Here is a 15,462-nt window from a genome sequence, read left to right on the forward strand (position 1 = left end):
TGAGGACAAGTTATGGACTCCATTAAAACACATAATGATCATGAATTAATCTACCACATAGGTTACAAACAATTCCTATGATCCTCTAAACATCATAAGATCAAGAACATGAATATGAACACTTTCATGAATAAAAAATTACACTTAAAAACTTATAATTTTGATGATTTGTCATTGTTAATGGATTAATATGAACATTACACCAACTAAAACAAGTTTTAAAACACCAAAACAGTTTTAGGGTAATGTTCCTAGTCCATTTCCAACAACAAAAATCGAAATTCTAAAAACTGCAGCCTCTACTCGTCGAGTGCATGAACTGACTCGAGGAGTAGCTTGCATTTGGTCATGGACTCGTCGAGTCCCCCCATGGACTCGGCGAGTTCACACGGGCAGAAAGCAAAAAACTTGATTTTTTTAAGCAGTTTGCACAAAAATCAAACAAGCAAGCCTAGGCTATGATACCACTGATGGGTTTTGAGCATTCTAACACTTTCTAAGTGTACATGCAACCCTAATAACCTTGGATCTATGTTTTTCTAATAATCATGCAAAGTTTTTTTTCCAAGGTTATGAACCTATCTAGCATACATGGGGTACAATTTTCTTTGTATAAAAGATAGAACTACATACCTTGTTGTTGAAAGTTTTGCTTGAAACCTTGTGAGCCTAGCACCTCAAGTGTGATGCCTCAAATGATTCACACAACACCAAATGCAAAGAATAAACTTGAGAGAATACTCTAACACATGCAAAATCGGCCAAGCCCTCTTGTTTCTTAGTGTAGCTGATTTTGGGGAGAGTTACATTGCTTATATAGCATGTTGCATTAGGTAAACCCTAATGCTCCATGACTCTTCATTTCTTGATCCATGGGTTAACTCCATTGAGCATCCATGGAGCATCCTATGGGTGGAACCCAACTTGATAATCAATGGAGCATCATAGCCCACTATATAAGATATGGAAGATTTACATAATATACTTATATATATAATTATTTATCTTATGATCACTTAATTAATTCTAAATTAATTCTTGATCAAAACTAATTAATAATATTATTAATATATTAGAACTTATAATATATTAATAAATCTTATGTGTTATTTCTCTCATTTAGTTTATCCAATTGCATGGTGCCATGCAACCCAAATGAACCATGCCGGGTCGGGTCAAGTACTTATCAGAAATAGTTATGGACTTAGACACTTTATCTAACAGTAACATAGTTGTCTATGCTCATTATCCCTTTCTTCAAGTTCTGACATTCATTTTTAGATCTATCAGATCTATCTCTGGGCAATCCTGCATCTTTAACTGCTCCAAGAACATTTCCCAAGATATTTTCAGGGCTTCTCCATGTGGCATCGTGTCTGCCAATAACTTCCACTTACTTAAAACTCTGGTCTTCAGTTGCCTGACTGCAAAAACAGTTTTCTGTTTGTCACTACAGTTGCAGCTTTCAAATATTATCTCCGTTTCGGAGATCCGGTCCATAATCTCAACAGGTTTTGGGCTTCCGGCAAGACTTGGCGGTTTGGCGCCCAAGAAATTCTTATACATTCGTCCATCTCTGTTGATTTCCCTTTCCAGGTTATTGCTTTCTGCCATTGTGGGTTCCGCTTAACTGACAGTACAACTGTAATTTCCTTCCTCTGACCATCCGTCATTTAATTCAGGTTGTTCAACAGGAATTGAAGGTTCACTCCTGTTGTTTAGCAATAATTGTCTCATTTCTTCCCTCTGATCAACCATCATTTCCTGAATCAAGGGTTGTACTCCAGCCATTGTGATGGGTTCTGGTGTAGCTTCTGCTATTGGCACCTTTTCCACCACTTGGGGTTGGGGTTGATGATTTCTATTTGTATTTCTAGCTCCACTTCGGGTTCTCGCCATTTGATCTATACACCAAATTAGGAGAATTTAGATCTTTATTCGCGATAGATATTTAAATTCTCCTTATCACTCAGAAACGTTTACATGCTAGTTCTAATATCGTAGTCATACGCTTAGAATCCTAAGCACATCAGGTTTCAAAATCTAGTCGGCAACAAACCATAGATCTGAACAAATAATGGCATATATGACAAACATATAGCATTTAGCACATAAAAGTATTTTAAGCGTCTTTCCTAAAATGTACTAGTGTTCGTGTCTAAAATATGGTAGACACTCATCTCACAATCATCACTTAGCATTCTAAGTTTATGTCTAGAAATCCTACAAATTCATAGTTCGCTTAAACTAATGCTCTGATACCAACTATGACATCCCCAAATTTCTCGGCCAAAAAAAATCTATTTAGTTTATGCTTTTAAAATAAAATTAGAGTAATTTTCCAAAAGATGTTGCAGAATTTGTTCCCAAAACAAAATATAATAAAAATTAATCAAAACATTTCTTAAAGAAATATATTTTCATTATATATCAAAACCTCAGGATGTCATGTTCCGATACAGACCAAAAGCATAAACAATATATTATAAGCCTTACAACAGTTATTTACAACTACTGGCCTATAATCCAAAAATCCCTCGTCATCATCCAACTATGCTCGGGGTCCACTATCTGTAATATAAAAAGCTAAGTGTGTCAGGCTTCGGACCCTGGTGAGAAAATGGGGTTTTCAACCCACAAATAATAAATTTATTAATTTTCATCAACCAAAAATAAATTTATTAATTTCATCAAACAACAATAACCCTGATTACGCGTTCGCATTATCCTCACTTTATGTCCCTAAACAACTTTCATAAAGGACCTAGCCTAAGGATTTTCATCGGGGTGACAACACTGCTTTAGGTATTCCTCAACAATTTATGTTAAATAAGGCAACCATGTGGGGGATGGAGTATACCATTGAACACTAAGTTCACAAACACCTACAGGTTGCGAGCCTACTAGCGTTCCACTGGACTGTCTAGAAAGGTTCGTGGTCGTCATCTAGATGACTGAAACAATAACAATACACTGGTAGATGACTGAAACAATAACAACATTGAGGCCTCTCATCATTTTAACACACATCAACTATTTCATCTACCCATGTTTTATGCAACATATTTGTAGATAAAAATACATATACAACTTAAAACTTGAATAAACAACTATTCAACACCCATGTCAAATAAACAAACAATATAATTACACATACCACATATTTTATAGAAAATACTTCATATCTATGTGTAATATGAAAGTGACTATACACTCACATGATTTAACGATAATTGGGCAACACTTCGTTTCATAAAACAATCGTTTCCGATAAAACCGAGTTTTTTTTCCCAAAAACCGGGCTTCACGAGAGCAGAGTTTCGTCTTGAAAAACTCTTTTCTCGGGATCTTCGGGCTCTCCGGGGCTTGGTTATGATGCTAGGATGATATAATAGGGTTGGGGGTAATTTTTGCAATATAGAAGAAAGTACAAGGTAAGAGAATGAAAGTTTCTAACATAAATTCGGATGGCATCAATCACTATTTAGAGGGGCTGAATACTTGAGTTACGCTGGGCGTAACTTTACAGTACGCGGGGCGTACTACCTCTTTCACCAGTACGATGGGCGTACATCAAGTATGTTGGGCATACAAAAAGATCAGCCTGGACGCGTCAATGCTACGACACGTGTCCATCATGCAAAAGAGTAGGGCGACGTGGCCAATCTCGGATCGTGAACACGAGTATGCTGGGTGTAATTTGAATTTTCAAACTTCAAAAATGTGTAACTTTCACATACGAGCTCCGTTTTTGACGTTCTTTTTATCCATGCGTAGGTGAGACTATGCCAAAAAACAATCGGAGTAAAATTATTCTCAATACATCAGACTAGAATCATAAACAATCAATGTGAAATAAATCTCCAAGGGATGTAATGCGATCATGTCGGACTCTTCCTTTTGAAACCAGATATACCTAACAACATTCTAAACATAAATTGTAAGCATAAAGCTTAGTGAGTTCCCAAAAATACCACATACCATACATACAATTTCCATGGGTTACCCCCACGGTCTTTTCCCTAGAATGCCATGGGTTACCCCCAGGGTCTTACAACCAATTGTTTTGGGCTACCTTGATGGTCTTTCCCTAGAATGCCATGGGAAACCCCCATGGTCTAACATCCTAGTGTAATGAGCTACCCCATGGTCTTTCTTGCAATTATCATGGGCTACCCCATGGTCTTATACACAAATGTAACGGGCTACCTCCGGGGTATTCCATGCAAGTATCACAAAGACAACTACCATACTACATAATCCAAAGGGACGATGTTGGTGCCTTCGAACCATAAGTACAATTGCCATGGGTTACCCCCACGGTCTTTTCCCTAGAATGCCATGGGTTACCCCCAGGGTCTTACAACCAATTGTTTTGGGCTACCTCGATGGTCTTTCCCTAGAATGCCATGGGAAACCCCTATGGTCTAACATCCTAGTGTAATGAGCTACCCCATGGTCTTTCTTGCAATTATCATGGGATACCCCATGGTCTTATACACAAATGTAGCGGGCTACCTCCAGGGTATTCCATGCAAGTATCACAAAGATAACTAGCATACTACATAATCCAAAGGGACGATGTTGGTGCCTTCGAGCCATAAGTACAGTGAGAAGACTCACCTAAACTACTCAACAAAAGCTCAATAGTTACCTCAGCAACAACACAGCCAACCGGAGATTCCTAAATTTCAAACCGAGACTAATCCTTAGTTAAACACTCAATTCGACCCAAGTTTGACCAAAACTCAAACCGGTCAAAAATTCAACGGTCAACTCAACTCAGATGACCCCCACGTCGTGGCCATTCTTTTTCCATATCGTAGTCATGTCTAAATGAAATAGTGGCGATAACTCTTGGTACCATGTTGTGGCCTTCCTTAGCCACGTCGTGGTCTCTAGTCTGAAAGGCTTTTCTTCAATCAGAGCATAATCCATAAGGAATAAAGCTTAAATCATCAAATATGATTCCTAATTGTTTCATAAAGGATAAAATTTCAAACTTTATCCATTAGGAAGGTCCAAACCACCAAGATCTAGACTTTAAGTCTCAAAGGGACCTAAAAATGCCTCTTTCTTTACTTAATCCATTATGTCCAAGTCTCTATCCTTCAGATCTGGACCAACATGATGTTTAGATGGATAAAGTTTCTAATTCTATCTACTACAAGGTCACAAACTTTCAACATCTAAACTTTAATACACCAAAATGACCTAGAGGACCAAGATAACATGCATGGCTAAAAGGGAAGGCAAAAGATCACAACTTTCCTAGCCCATAATTTGCAAATTGCATTCTAAACTTATCAAAAGATGATGCAGTCCACTCAACGCCAAGATTTTCCATAAAATGGATCAAAAATGCCTAAAGCCCCAAACAACAAGATCTAAAGAACTAGATACCAATATTAGAACTTTAGACTTACAATAGTCAAGAAATGTAGTGTCATTGAAGGATCCAAACTTAAATCATCATTCCTTGCAACCAAAAGAACCTTCTTGATCTATAAACTTCATCAAGAAATGATAAAAAGTACCCAAAAGAAGAGATAGGAGAGAGGAGAAGCTCAAATCTTGAAGATGGAGGTTAGGATTTCTCCCAAGGGTTTCTAGAGGTGATAGAGGCTGATAAAATGGCCAAAAAGTCGGAACATTATGCTTAAATACGTTGAAAACCCTAAAAATCATGGGCTTCGGCTAGATTGGATGTTATGCCATCGCCATGCTTCGTCGTGTCGTTGCGACTTTTTCACCGAAATCCACCTCAACTTCAAAAATTCAAAACCTCTTCATCTCAACTCTGTTTTCACCAATCTTTATATCCACATAAATGTATTCACGAGCCCATACTTCTATGTAGTTAATTTTGGCTTAATACATGTCGAACTAAAAACCATAATCCATGCAAGAAGCCTATAATATTGCTTTTCCCATTTTCCCCTTTGACTCCAAAACACAAACCAAGGGCTTAGATCATAAAACTACTATTATCAACATCCAATAAGGTCTAAAACCTATTCCCTTGAAACCCAAGGATTTTACTTGATCCATTTTTTGTCCACAATCCTAAAATAAGAGAATTATTGAAATAGGATGCTCTCTTACTTAAAAGTGGATTTCGTCCTCGAAATCCGTCTTGGTTAGAATCTCTGAAAACAACACCAACATATTCCATAAGCTCCTTCTAACCACATCGAAATTAAGGAATCTACGCCGAAAACTCGAGAGATCACTCGGAAACCCAAAGTTGCCAACAAACAACCGAATAATCTTGAGAATACTCAACCAAAACCACTATCTTTCTCTCCCTAACTGTAAGGCCCAACTCCCAGTGAAAACCACTCAAACTGGAAAACTTCTCAAAACTGGAACTACAACTAACTCCATCAATAAGCCCCCAAAATCGGGAACCCATCATTCTAAACTCTAGAAACCATACTTTGAGAAAGATGATCATCCATTACCTACCCATAATCCCTGACTAGAAACACCACCAAATCATGCAGAAAGAATACTCAAAACATACCAATCGTAAATTTCAACCAATCCCAAATCCGGAAGTTATGCATACAAACCTTAAATACACACTTTACTTCCTGACAAGTCATCACCAACCCACTGCTCCCATGAGCATAATGATGATCCATCAAAGAATCACATGTTATATCCAAAACACTTATCATCTTAGGTGCACACCCACCTGACAAATCACTTGAGACATTTACTACGAACTTTGTGACTTGAGATTTCAAAACCAATACTTTGTTGGATAAGGTGTCTAAGTCCATAACTATTTTTGGTATGTACTTCACCTGGTTGGCATGGTCCATTTGGGTTGCATGGCATCATGACACTTGGATAGACAAAACGAGAAAAGCACACTTATGGTATATTAATATATTATAAGTTCTAATATATTAATAATATTATTTAATTAGTATTGATCAAGAATTAATTTGGAATTAATTTGGTGATCAAAAAGAGACTAATTACATATATGGGGTTGATTGTGTAAATCATACATTATTATATAATGGGCTAGTGATCCATGGTTTATTGAATTGGGCTAAAACCCATAGGGTGCTCCATGGATGGTCCATGGAGGTTAAAACCCATGGATCATGGAGGAAATGAAAATCCATGTCAATTAGGGTTTACATGGTGTAACCCTACTTGTGACACAACTATAAAAGGACCCCATTAGCTACCAAAATCGGTACCAAGGAAAGAACAAGAGGGATAGCCGATTTTGAGTGTCTGTGTACTTCTCTAAAAGTTATTCCAAGAGTTTTGGTGTTGTGTGAAACACTTGAGGCATCACATTTAGGGTGCTAGGCTCACAAAGTTCTTAAGGAATCCAAGCAACAACAAAGGTATATTCTTCAACTAGCTTTTATGTTTCAAGTTCTCCATGCCATGCTAGTTAGGTTAAGAACCTTAGGAAAATAAAATTTGCATGTATCTTAGTAAAACATAGATCCAAGGTTTATAGGGTTGTATGTACACCTTAGGAGTGTTAGAATGCTCAAAACCCTTCAGTGGTATCAGATCTAGGTTTGTTTTCTTGATACTTGATGCAAATTGTTGGAGAAAGTCAAAATTTCTACATTCTTCTAATTGAACTCACCGAGTCCATGGGGGGACTCGACGATTCCATGCATATATTCATCCTACTCGTCGAGTAGGTTCGTGTACTCGACGAGTAGGAGGCCCAGAGTGCAATTTTTCGAGTTTTGCTGCCGGAAATGGACTAGAAACTATTTTGGACTTATAAAACCTGTTTTGGATGTGGTAATGATTATGCTAATCCATTTACAATGGTTATTATCAAAATTTCAAGTTTTATATATGTTTTTACGATTCTTGAAATTGTTGATATGAATGTTCTTATAGTTATGAGTTTGGTAGATCAAAGGAATTATTTGAAAATTGTTTGTTAGATTAATTCTTGATCTTGATGTATTTAATGGAATCCATAATTTGTCCTCAAATTATGGATTACCAAAAGTCTTTCTTTTAAAGTCCATTAAAGGAAACATAGGTTACATAAAATGAAGAGTCTTCATTTTAATAAACCAATAACTCATAAGTTATGAAGTTCAAATTTTTTGAATAATTACAAAACTTGCCCTCGAGTTTTGGAACATGTAAATTCACTTTAGAAAACTTTAGTTCCAACCCCTAGAATTTTAAATGTTAATATTTAACCCTTATACTTTATAATATAATAAGTTAATATATATATATATATATATATATATATATATATATATATATATATATATATATATATATATATATATATATATAAGAACAAGTCGTTTTACCATTAGTAGGCCTCATTCACGAAGCTGGTCTATAAGAAGGGTATAAGATTGTTGCCTATAAAATGGCAGTTTAATGGGTGTCCACTCTCACCCACCGCTTCCTTGACTGGTGGAGGGTCGTTAGCCGAACGGGTAGGACAATGACATTAGTTCTCATTAAAAGTATAATGATTATTATACAGTAACTAAATGTTTTTATAAATTCCCAATCTTAGTTACTTTAGGAAAATGTGAATTTGGTGCTAACCCATGAAATTACACTTTGCACCTTGCTTAAGTCGTTAGTGGAGCGTGTGTGGTTAACCGACACACTAACTTGGATTAAACAAGGTTGGCAAAAGGTGGCTTAAGTTTTATCATAGATTGGTGGAGTGCGTGTGGTTAACCGACACATCGATTAGGTGATAAACATTAATATTACCAAGTAATTTGCATGGTTATTCACACCAAGTTTTGTGATCGTCGGCATCCTAGTCACAAAATTTGAAGGGTACAATTGAGGTTGAAGCATGCCATTGAAAAGTTCATTGAATCTCAAAAGAATCTAGGAGTTTCAAAAGTAATTAAAACCTAATAATATATTTCGTTTTTCCTGGTGGAAATTGGTGAATCGTCATTCACCTACCTTCAAATATTTTATAGCTTGGAATACAACATCCCTCTTCTAAGTTATAAAATATTGTGTTGGGTCCTAGCCTTAATATTACATTTGGGTGTCTTATTAAGGACTATCTTTATATCTAATCTAAAATTGTCTTTCTTCTTTTTCAGATGTCTTCCAACAATGTTGCTTCTGGCTCAAACCCTACAAACTCCTTCTCTCTCATGAACCTTTGTAGGAGAGTCATCTTTGATGGGACTAATTTCAATGATTAGATTAGGAACATAAGGATGGTCGCTCACTATGAGGACAAGGAATATGTCCTCGACAAGGAGCTGAAGGATCTTGATGAGTCTACTGCTACTCCTGAGGAGATTGCTGACTTTAGGGCAAATGAAAGAGATGCTACCAAAGTGGAATGTATTATGCTGGCCACAATGACAACCGAGCTCCAAAAGTCCTATGAGGACTTTTATCCTTTTGAGATGCACCAGGATTTGACGGACAGATACCATCATAGTGCTCGTCAAGAGCGATATGGAATAATCTCCTCCATGATAACAACCCGAATGAAGGACGGTGAACCCATCACGGGCCACATGTAGAAAATGCAAAGTTTTGTGTACCGTCTACTGAAGTTGAATGTGAACTTCCCCAAGGAGTTGGATATTGATATCATACCGCACTCCTTACCTTCTTGTTATGATCAATTCTGAATGACCTATCATATGAACAAGGAGGAGGTCACACTTAGCAAACTTCAAGTACTTTTGAAGACCGCCGAAAGTGGTCTTAAAAGTAAATCGGTTGTTACCACTCCTACGCCTACCACCGCCCATGTTCTGGCTATCGGGCAAGGTAAAGGGAAGAAGAGGAAGAGCCCTTCAAAGTGTACCAAGGGACAGTCTCTTGATGGCTCCTCTTCAAGTAGAACCAAAGGTCGTTCTATCACTCCTTCTGCCAACCCTAAAGAGATTGAATTCTGCTATTGCCAAGAAAAGGCACACTGGAAGCGAAACTGCACAAAGTACTTGCAATATGTTAAGCATGGGAAAGTAAAATCCAACCATGCAGGTATTTACACTATATTGTCTAATAACTCACCCTATTCTAATTATTGGATCCTTGATACTAGTTGTGGTATTCACATATGTTCTGATTTGTAGGGACTAAGAAGAATTGAGAATGTGGAGCATGGAAGATAAATTTAATCTTGGGGAATAGGAAAGCTTCACCTGCCACCCAAATTGGAGTTTATTCTCTGTTTCTAAGTAGTGGGTTTACATTAGATTTGAATAAATTTTGTTACTCGTCTGAAATGGCGAGAAATATTATTTCCTTTCACGGTTTGTACAAACAAGGATTTACTTTTTCATTTGATAATTAATGTGGTGGTATTAATTCTTTCTATAATAATGCTCTTTATTTTAAAGAATTGCCTTGTGATGGTGTATATGAAACTGTGTCGGTTGTAGATAACCTGGGAAATAATGTGTTGTGTATTGACTCTTCCACTAGCTTGGATAAAGCATCATTATGGAATTGTTGTCGTGGACATGTTAGCAAGAAACACATAGGCCAACTCCAAAAGGATGGAGTCTTGGAGTCATTTGACTTGAAGTCAGATGATAGTTGTGAATCTTGTTTACTTGGAAAACTGACAACGTCACCCTTCACTGGTACTTGTGCTAGGGGTGAAGGTTTGTTGGATCTTGTACACACAGATGTGTGTGGACCCTTCAGAACCACCACAAGGGATGCTAACAGCTTCTATGTGACTTTTACTGATGATTATAGTAGATATTGTTATGTCGACTTAATCAAGCATAAGTCAGAAACCTTTGAAAAGCTTAAAGAGTTTAAACAGGAAGTGGAGAATCAGCTGGGCAGGAACATTAAGGTGCTTCGATTCGATCGAGGTGGTGAGTATCTTAGTACAGAGTTCCTTGACTATCTTAAGGAATGTGGTATTGTCTCACAATTGACACCTCCCAGAACACCACAACTTAATGGTGTGGCTGAGAGGCGTAATCGAACCTTGTTGGACATGGTTCCTTCGATGATGAGTCGAGCTTCGCTAACGATCCCATTTTGGGGGTATGCCTTAGAGATTGCTGCTTATATTTTTAATCTAGTCCCTACCAAAAAGTTTGCCAAAGCACCTCACGAGATGTGGACTGGGAAAGTTCCCAATTTGGACCACATCAAGATTTGGGGTTACGAGGCTTTCATGAGGCACGAGACTCATGATAAGCTCGAACCTCGGAGTGAGCGGTGTATTTTCATCGGCTACCCACAAAAATCCTTTGGTTACCTCTTCTATAGACCTAGTGATAATGTGGTCTTTGTGGCAAGGAGAGGAGTCTTTCAAGAGAGAGAGAGAGAGAGAGAGAGTGGGAGAGTTGATAAGCCAAGGAAACAGTGGGAGGAAAATTGACCTTGAATAAATTCAAGAGTCAAGTGCTGAAGGAACCTCAAACCCTAGCAATCAACTTCAGGAGGAGACTCTTGTTGATCCAATTGACGAGTCTGTACCTCTGAGGTGTTCCACGAGATTTAGGAATGCACCTGAGCATTACTATGGTTTCCATATTACTGCGGAAGGTGATACACTTATTAGTGATAGTACACTAGTAAGTTTTGATGAACCTAACAACTACATGGAAGCCATGGCAGGCCCCGAGTCTGCTAAATGGAAAGATGCTATGGACAGCGAGATACAATCCATGTATGACAATCAAGTTTGGAACTTGGTTGACAATGTACCAGGTCGTAAGACAGTCGGGTGCAAATGGATCTTCAAGAAGAAGACCGACATGGATGGTAATTTGCACACTTATAAGGTACGACTGGTTGCAAAGGGCTTCTCGCAAACTCCGGGAGTTGATTATGATGAGACTTTTTCACCATTAGTGAAGATTAATTCTATTAGGGTTATGCTAGCCATTGCTGCATTTAATGACTAAGAAATATGGCAAATGGATGGCAAAACCACTTTCTTTAATGGAAAGTCGGCTGAGGATGTTTATATGAGTTAGCCAGAGGGTTTTGTCAGCACAGAGTACCCTAATAGACTGTGTAAGCTTGAGAAATCCATATGTGGATTGAAGCAAGCACCTCGCAGATGGAATCTTTGTTTTGGTGAGAAAGTCAAAGAGTTTGGCTTTTCGAGGAGCGAAGATGAGTCCTGTGTATATGTCAATGCTAGTGGGAGTATAGTTAGCATTTTGGTATTGTATGTGGATGACATACTACTCATAGGAAATGACATCCGAACTTTGTAGGAAAGGAAGTCCTGGCTTGGGAAGTGTTTCGCAATGAAGGACCTTGGAGAAGCTGCCTATATCCTAGGGATAAGGATTTTGAGAGACAGGAAAGAGACTAATTGGACTTAGTCCGAGTACCTACTTGGATAAGGTGCTGAATAGGTTCAACATGCAGGATTCCAAGAAAGGAGAGTTACCGATCCAGAGCAACGCCAAAATGAGTAAGACTCAGAGCTCGAGTACCGAGGCTGAGATAGCTGAGATGAGTTGAGTATCATATGCTTCAGCTGAAGGCTTGATCATGTATGATATGACTTGTACTCGTCCTGATGTGGCCTTTGCTTTGAGCATGGTCAGCATATATCAGGGGAACCCTGGCAAGGCTCACTAGACTATGGTAAAGAACATTCTCAGGTACCTGCGGAGGACTTAGGACTGGGTCCTTACCCTCGGTGGGAGTGATGACTTGAGAGTAGTAGGGTATAGTGATGCGAGCTTCCAGACTGATAGGGATAATTTCTGCTCTCAGTCAAGCTGGGTCTTTACCTTAAACAGAGGACCAATTACCTGGAAAAGTTCCAAGCAGGAGACAGTGGCTAATTCAACTTGCAAATCAGAGTACATAGCAGCAAGCAAGGTAGCAGAGGAGGCAATATGGTTGAATAACTTCATTGGAGTCCTTGGAGTAGTACCAGCTATAAAGGAGCGTATGGAGATTTTATGTGATACTGAAAGTGCAGTTCTCTTAGCCAAGGAACCAAGGGATCATGGGAGATCCAGACACATCGACAGAAAATACCATTTCATTAGACATTGAATAGAAAAAGGAATCCTCGTGCCAAAGAGAGTATCATCGGATGAGAACCCAACAGATCCCTTCATGAAGGGACTGGCTAGGGTTAAGCATCTTCAGCATGCGAGGCGCATTAAGCTAATGGATGATATTAGTTTTAGAAATTAGATAGATTTTGAAATTTGTAAAGTATAATTGACAATTGATGATAAATAAAAGTTGTTGTGCATTTAAAATGATTTTTTTCAAATGGTTTTCAAAATAAGTAAAGGAGGATGCAGGGTGTACGATCAGTCGGAGCCATTAAGTAGACCCCAAAATACCATACGATTATTTGATATTGTGGTATGCTAGAAAAGCATGCTAGTACTAGGCTAGGGATCTTCATGGATTGCATGATAGAATTGCCTGATTACATGATGCCTGCTAGCCTAGGGTTTTCTTATATGAAATTGATATCATTACTGTAGTTACTTGTGTATGTATCCTGGTTGTACATAATTAAGATCTTATAGAATGAGAATGTTTGGCTTGGCCTTACGTTCTGTTCTTATTGATTAGGCTTAGGGTAGGGTCGGATATTCGAAAGTCTATAGGGTCCAGCGTTACGTATGGTTAGGATGCACTAATGCTGCAGGGTTGGTGGAAGTTTCATGGATGAGTGAGGTTGAGCGACCACCATTTGCATGTATAGTGTTAGGTTTTTGTGGTGATACTTGAGATAAATATGGGTAGGTGTGGAAGGTAGTATGGGCCAGTACTATTGAATGCACAAGACTCATACTCGTAGCAAGGAAGTCACAACCCCTAGGGTTTAGTAAGGAGTTGGTTCCCGGTTATCTATGCAGATTGTCTGATATCTTCTTGTTATATTTTCAATATGGTGGTTACGAGGCGTTTTGTGACTGGATCTGGATCCTGATCCGAAAAGGGTGATCAGGAGGCCCCATCGGTGCCTGAGATTATCGGCCAGGAGGCACCAGTGTTGACAGAGGATCGGGTCAGGGAGATCATCCGCAAGGAGGCGGACAAGATTGTCCGGGGTCAGATTCCGGAGTTGTTTGGGACTATTAAGTCCTATATGAGGGAGTACTTCGATGACAGATATGCAGCCCTTGCGGAGATGGCTACCGTTGCAGCTGCATCAGCTGTAACCGCGGCAGGATGAGGAGTAGGAGCTAGTCGGGGCTTCCAGTACAAGGACTTCGATAACACAAATCCCCCTACTTTTGATGGGACTCAGGATCCCATCAAGGCTATAAGGTAGATTTCTGACGTGGAGGGGTATTTCTTTACTTGCTCGTGTCCTACCGACTAGCAGGTCGGGTGTGCTCTGAACCTGCTAAGGTTCGGGGCCAAGGATTGGTGGAGGTTGATGATAGGATCGTACACTAATGATCAGAGAACTCCTTTTGCGTGGGAGCAGTTTAGGGATATGTTCTGCGCACGATACATTCCATGGGTTGAGCGGGAACGATTGTCTTAGGAGTTTTTTAGTTTGAGACAGGATGGGCAGCCGGTGTCAGAGATCACCCGTATGTTCACCGAGAGGGCGGTGTTTTGCCAAGAGTTTGCTTTTGATCAGGCTTAGATGACTCGTTATCTGAGCATGCTCAAGACGTATATCCGTCAGTTTGTTGCCACATAGCGATGTGATACTCGTCTAGACTTACAGGAGGCCGCTAGGCGGGGTGAGTTAGAGATTGAGCTACAATTGAGGGAGCAGTGTCAGGCCCCAGTACAGTCTCAGTCGACGCCAAAGTGGTCTAAGACCGATGATACCAGTATTGGGGGACAACTAGGCCGCACTTGTGGGAAGTGCGGAAAGGCTCATTCAGGGATGTTCCAATCAGGGAGTGGGTGCCACCGATGTGGCAAGCAGGGCCATCTGGTCAGGGATTGCAGGCAGCAGACTCTGGCTTCCGGAGTCAGACTTTGTTATCATTGTGAGCAGGTGGGCTATATGAAGGCCCAATACCCTCTTCTAGCCGCCAAGCCGGCGCCAGCTCCAGCACCGACAACATTGAGGATTGTAGATGGGAGGCCAGTTAAGGCCGAGCCTCTAAAGGCTCAGGGGCGTGCCTTCAAGCTTATGGTAGAGGAGGCCAGGGCAGCACCGAATGTGGTTGCTGGTATCTTTCTATCCTTTATCTCATTTATTATATCTATGTTATGCTTATCTGTTGTACCTATGTTTAGGTACGTTTTTAGTGAACTCCTTGCCGACATTGGTTTTATTTGACTAGGGGGCGAGTCGGTCTTTCGTATCTCAGGCTTTTAGTAGGGAGTTCAGTGTGCCAGTCGGTGAGCTAGAGTGTCCGTTGCGAGTCTCCATCATCAACGAACACGTATTTTTCTGCTTCTTCGATCTACCGAGGATGCGAGTTGGAGATCTTCGGAGTATCCTTTCCGATAAACTTGATTCCTATTCCCATGGGGGAAGTGTGTGTGATTGTGGGGATGGATTGGCTTAGC

This window comes from Lactuca serriola, chromosome 4, assembly GCF_051521515.1.
Source record: "Lactuca serriola cultivar US96UC23 chromosome 4, Lser_US96UC23_V15, whole genome shotgun sequence".
NCBI classification, from domain to species: Eukaryota; Viridiplantae; Streptophyta; class Magnoliopsida; order Asterales; family Asteraceae; genus Lactuca; species Lactuca serriola.